This window comes from Pseudopipra pipra, chromosome 3 (genome assembly GCF_036250125.1).
Source record: "Pseudopipra pipra isolate bDixPip1 chromosome 3, bDixPip1.hap1, whole genome shotgun sequence".
NCBI classification, from domain to species: Eukaryota; Metazoa; Chordata; class Aves; order Passeriformes; family Pipridae; genus Pseudopipra; species Pseudopipra pipra.
In genome coordinates this window covers 91561319-91568112 of record NC_087551.1, presented here as the reverse complement: position 1 = coordinate 91568112, position 6794 = coordinate 91561319, and positions in this window count along the sequence as shown.

The window sequence follows — 6794 nt, the reverse complement described above, 5'->3', positions numbered from 1 at the left end:
CTATACTGCCAGAACAGAGCCCTGCCACAGAATAGCTCTTGCAAGATACATCATCAAATCTGAGACTCCTTGGGTTTTTTTGTCCAGTCTCCCCTCCTGAAATACTAAGTGAAGAGTAACCTGGACAGAAAGCACAACTAAACACTGACTTTAAAAAAAATAAAATTAAATGGAACTTGATTTTTAGCCATCTTTCTCCAGGCTTGATCAAGTCAGTCCTAAACTAGCCCCCCACCCCAATGCTCAGAGCCAGGAAAACAGCTTTGTGCTGCGGTACTTGTTGCTCACACTTTAATTGACGTGTCTCTTGGCTATTCCTACTTGAATTGCACACTTACTTCACATTTTAATTAGGAACTGTGCTTTAATTTGCTTTTTCTTTGCAATGACATTTTATCACTCTGATAGAGCATCCTCGGACAGGATTGGAACTGAGACAAAACCTTTTGTCTACAGGCACATGGATTTCAGCCTTATTTCTGCTATTCTAAGAGGCATGATTAAATTATACTATAATTTTTTCTGACATGCATTATTAGCTAGATCTTGCCAGCACTAGACACAGCTGGTGCTCCAGTCTGAGACTACAGATGTGAGTTTGCACAGCACAATTTATGACAAAAATGTTTTCTTGCAAGTTAATATAACAACTCAGTGATATCTTCTCCTCATGGATTTTAATCCATCTGGTTTTATCTCCAACTGTACCTTCCAAACCATGTATACATCCAAATGATTTCAGTTTGATAAGCTGAGGCAGTTAATTGAAAAAAAAAAACAAACCACAAAAAACCCCCCCAAAAAACCACCAACCTGCAAAACTGAACTCTCCAAATCATCACTTGATGTTAACACAGCTGCCTAAAATATTGCCCATCCAACAGGTGCTTCTGAATGTTTTCCACACTTTAAACAATCACAGCCTGCATAATCATTGCACAATTAAATATTTTTTCGGAGTTTTTATTTTCTTTTTTTAACAGTCAAATGAGATCACTGTGCCTGAGTTCAAACTCCCTCAACATCATTTGAGATGAAAATATTTGCTTTTATTTATGTAGTATTGGAGACCACATCTTATACCCTAGAGTTCAATAACACAGCATTCAGGGCCAGAGACTGACTAATAAAATATAAAGACTCCTTGAAAAGACATGCCTAGACCCAGTAGGCCATATGTCTAAGACAAGGAAGAACTTCCTTAATCTCTGCCATTTTGATTGAAAAACTCAACTCCAGCTGGTAATACCCCTTTTTAATTTACATTTTGCTATTTAGGAAATTCCTGACTAATGGTTTACTTCTATTAGTGTTTCACAAAAGCATGGGCTAGCAGGGGGAAATACACCCTCTTTATCACAGCTGTAGCAGAAGCCTTGTTCTCACTAAACCAGGCCACCAAGCAGCTGCCTGCCCCCCGTGCCAGCCCTGCCCATAGACAGACCACAGACATATTTTGTTACTCTGTCACCAGGAGGTCAGTTTCCCCCAGTTTAAGGCATCTCTCCTGCAATGGGGGGGAAGAGGTTGGTTGTGGCAGCCTAATGCCCCTCTAGCCACCTACTGCCTAACTGACAATTTGGGCTGGTACTGACCAGGGTTATTTTCTTGGATGAGATCACCGCAACATTTTTGGAGAGCCATGCGCATATCATTGGAAACAGAGTGGGACCTCAGAGGACAAAGGAGCTTTCTCACGTGGAAATCTTTAAAGCTATCAAATATTAAGTGCTCGTTCAAGGGCTGAAGTTTCCACTGATAACTAAGAAGAGCTTTTCTGTTAGTGAGAGCTATATTAAAATTCTTTTGCATCATTAAGAATAAAATCCTCCTCAAAAATCTAAAAAGATTTAGTAAGTCCTGATAAACCAGAGGGCATAGAAGGGCAGGAAAATCAAAAAAAGAGAGAAATAAATGCCCTGAATTGCGTGGAGATAAAAGATTATTAAAGATCATTTCTTCATTAGTTCGTCTCTCTGGTAAACACAGTATGTGCACAAAAAAGAAATCCTATGCAGAAGTCTGTGTTGGTGAGGCGACCATTTCAATGGACTAAAAGGTTTCCCAGTGTCTGAAAATGCTGTGGTCAGGCTCACGCTCTTCCCAAGCATCAGCAGAACTAATGAGGCATCACCTCCCGACAGTCACTGCCAGGTCTCTCGGGTGAGGAGGCAGCTGTGCCTGCACAGGGACCATAACCAAGAGGTTCAGCCCAAGTTCAGGAGCTGGGGGTTGCACACTCTCCTCACCATCTGGCCACAGGAAGCATCACTTTGCCTTTTGTTACAGAGCCACACACATAGGCTGAAAAATTCAGTTTGCTCATTTTAATAGGAAATGCTGCAGAGATGGTGTACAGTTCAGAACAACTGTATCAAGTATTTGCAAATATACTCTGCAAGGGAAAAACAATATAAATGCATGGAAACAGCCTTCGCTGCTAGTGTCTTGCCTTCCTTAGGCTTGCCTAGCTTATTTGTTGTTTATTACATCTCATTGTATTTTTACAGAAGATATTACATTTGCTTTAAAATGAATATTTATGTTTTACCCTTCAGTTCAAATATATCAAACTGTGCTCTGGATTAATTGGTGACTGAATGGATAGCTATTCAAAGAAATAGATAGTTAATTATTTTTAATTTTCTTCATTCCACAAAGGGCTATTAATGCATGGTCACACTCAATTGTGCTTATTTAGAATGCAAATAGGAAAAAATAAAACCACCAAAAACCAACTCCCCAACAACAAAAAAAACAACCAGTAGTTGGTTCACATGAAAGTAATGAATAGGTCATGTCTTTTGGAAAAAACCCTTTCTGTTCTCTTCCTCTGATCCATAGGACACTTGAAAAGAGGAGAAACACGGCAACATGGTATTATTTTCAAGGACTTCAGTGTTTTTAATGGTTTAGGTCTTGAGGGTGTGCATGGTCTGCCAGTGTCCCATGCAAGATGTGTTCACTTCCACTGGTGCCACTGGATCCCCGGAGGACGAACGATTTGAGAACTCAAAGGAAACATGATTTGCAGCTGCCTCACAGAGATAGATGTGACAGGGAGCAACACAGAAACACACTGCTTGTACCTGTGTTTACTGCCAAAGGAACCCAGGAATGCTCAAAATCTCCTGAAGTATGAGAGTGATAACATGACTGGATTCTCCACCCATCTTACGTGGTTTGCATTTCCTGAATGGGACTAGAAATGGTGCTAAATTATATGATGGCCCATGCTTTGCACATCCCTAAAATACATTTAACACAAGAAAAGGGTTTGTAAGTCGTAAAAGCTAGCAGCAGAACTTCCAAACCACTCAAGAAAATCCCATTCCAGAATAAACTCACTAATTTGGGGTGGGATTCATTCTACTTGAATTAGCCATTTAAAGGTTAGTTGGCCAAGGCTGAGCTAGTCACTGTGGGATCCCCAGCATCAGTGGAAAGCAATGCACACCTCCCAAGAGGCATGATGAATCACAGACACACAGTGATGCTTTTTTCCAGAGCACCCTTCCAACACTGTGCACTTCAGGAACTTCTGAGCCAGCATTTACAGCTTTGTGTTAAAACCTGTCAAGGGCTCCACTGCAGAATTCTTTGCTCTGTTAAAACTGACCACCTTCACCTATGCTGTCTTCCCTAGCTTTCAACATGCTATTTACCCTCAGTAAGACCTTTCTTCTGATCCCATAATGCTTACTTCTTTGAGAACTTGTTGGGGTTTTTTTTGCAAAGCCATGTGGTCAATCTCAACCCTTGTCCACACTAATTGATTTTTGAAAGGATGTCCATGCAACTTCCAAGGCATGACTTCTCTCCAAAAGCTAAACCAACTCTTCCACTGTATATTTATTCAGGTTTCTACTAATATCTCATTTACGATTGCTTCTATCATTTTTCCAAGTCTAAACTCATCAGCAGTTTCCATGAGCTTACCAATACCTTTTAATAAAAAGCATCCATTATATATTAGACACTTTTTAATCCTCTCATGCTCACATGAGACAAGAGGACTCCATATAGCAGCTTAGCTACTTCAGCCTTTGGTGAAGCCTGCCTACTCCCTTTACCTTCTTTCATTGTTTTGGTCTATAAAGCTTCAAATCAGTGTTGCTGAAAGTCACACCCCCTCTTCTGATCAGCAAACTTTGAGTTTCCCAATATTTTGGTATCTATAAGCCTGTTTTTCTCATCCTCAGTTTGAACTGACTTGTGTCCTGTCCTATGCTTTGATCATTGGCTTTTAAATATAGATATATTTCTTTATCATATGAACTCTGTGCCTTTAAAAATATCCCAGACACTAAAAACTCTTCCATAGATCATTAGGTCCCCATTATTCTGAGTAAAGAAGAGAAAGATCCTAGAGGTCTTTTCCAACTTAAATTATTCTATGATTCTATGACTTGGAAGAGTCATAGAATCAAGCCTCAAAAAGAGGAAAAAAAATTAATGGTGTTGGATATTTTTCAAAATGTTGTAAAGATCATCATGACCCCCACAAAAAGCTCCACATCAGCTTTCCCTGTCAGAACAGAACTATTACCACTCAGTCTCCTCCTCCCAGAGGAATAAAAATTATTGGAGATGCTGACAGGGCCTGATTTATGGGTTTGGGTTCTTACTCATACTCAATCATCCAAGTTTTAAGAACACATCTATTAACACTCTCATACTTAGCCAGAATTCCAGCTAAGTTACACAATTCACCTTTACCATGCTTTCTTCAACCTTCAAATACAAAAGCACAGTTGGAGCACCCCAAGCTGCAATTCAGACTATTTGAAAAATTTCAGTTCAGAAGAACTACTTAACCATGAAAAAATAACCCCCAAGCCTCCTTTAGCTTCAGGTCAGATACCACTTAATTTGCAACAGCCAAACTCTGAACAAGTCTTAACAGAAGGACTTAAAAATACCTCAATACTATCAGCCAGTAGCACCATTTTCATGCAAGTTATGTAGAATTTAAGCTGCTGCCTCATCCACTATTTCTGAAAAGCTCCCTTTTCTTCTGCAATGTTCCTCTTTCTGAGAAATAGAAATTCTTTTTTATACAGAGATGAGTAACCTACCTGCATTTAACCCACCAACACTACTGGAAAAAAAAAAGCAAGAAACCAAGCCAACCATCTCTCCCACCTCCATGTCTGCAAACAGGTTATTCAAATTCAGCAGAAAGAACTATTAGGGAAGCACATTTTCTTTGTTCTATAAAATTCCACTCACCTTACACGAGGATATAAACCTCCAAACATCATCACTCCCTTCTATAGCCCACAGTCAGAGCAAACATCTAGCTAAATGCCTCTGGTCTAGGATGAGCTTGGGTGATACCACACAACCTAAGAACTGGAAACACCTGGAAGCAGTTAGGGCAGCTGTACTGAGATGCAGCAAATGAGGCAATGCTGATTTTCCATCCCTATGGTTATTTACAAAATGTTAATTTTGTATCTTCTTTACACATAGAAACATATCTAGTGCTACAGCCCCTCTCTCAGTGCTGACAGTCCTGTTGGTCCTACGGCAGACATCAGCAGCTACAAGTTCAAATTCTGCTGCTGACTATGGTATGGCATAGCTGCTTGCATCAGAGTTTATTTTTAAGAAATGCTTTAATTTTTAAATTAAGATTGCATATAACCTCATCCCTATGCTTTTGTGAAGAGATGTGCTGGAGGCAAAGCCTGGATTACTGTCATCTATTACATTAACCCATAAGTAAGAGGCTAACAATAAACTGTAAACAAAGCTGAGGATGCCTAGGCCAGGAATCTAATAGTGAATCATCTGCAGATTTCAGAAAATTTTGTGGACACTTTCCCAGTTCGAAGGCAGTAAAACAGAAAGGCAGAAAGCTGAATATGACTGAAAAAGTACAGGGGCCTAGAACTGAGCCAGCTTTTCCAAGTGCTAAATATACATTATTCACTTAACAATATCATTCTCATAGCCATAGGCTTTCCAACCCTGCTTCTCTCCCCATCACCTCTTCTTCACTGTCCAGGAGAATCACAGAGTATACACAGAGTCTAGGCCACACTAAATTGTCTTCTACTTATGGTCATCCAACAGGTTGGGTGAATTTATGATCAACTCCTGTTGTTAAAAGGAAGGTAATAAAAGGGAGAAAATGCATCTCTGATGACAAGGTTACGTGGAAACTTATGCCGCTGAATAAGGTGGGGATGTGGTTGTGGGACTGATCCTCCCTCTCTCATTTATGCTAGTACCGAAAAAAGAAAGGTTTTTTAAATATAGGAAGATGGAAATCGAATACCACTTCTTTCTTTACAAAATTAGTTCACTAAAACTGAGCTACCTATCACTTATTGGTAAGTGCACAATATGCCTTTTTCATGAAATTCTGCTAATTCATCCTTGGGTCACAGATGTACAGAGCATCCAGTGTTTATTTTCAGACTTTTGTTAGTATAATCTTTGTAACACAGGGAACAGAATTTTGGAAAGTCTCTTAGTTTTGGGAGTTCTCAGTGTCAAACTAAAGTAGCTAAATAATTTTTGGAAGAAGTTAATTAAGTAAGATATAACATCTGGAGACAGATTTAGGGTTTCAACAGATTTCCTAATCCTATTTAATTTACTATTAATTGGATTTCCAATAATGGATGATTCTCTCCATACAATAAATGAACTTCCCCACTTTTCCAGTTCCATCCTCCCCTGTTTTGCAATCACCAACAAGCCACAGTAATCTACCTCATCCTTAGGTTCTTTCAGCTGGCATTGGATTTCTCAATGGCTGGTCACAGCTCTAATATTTTTGT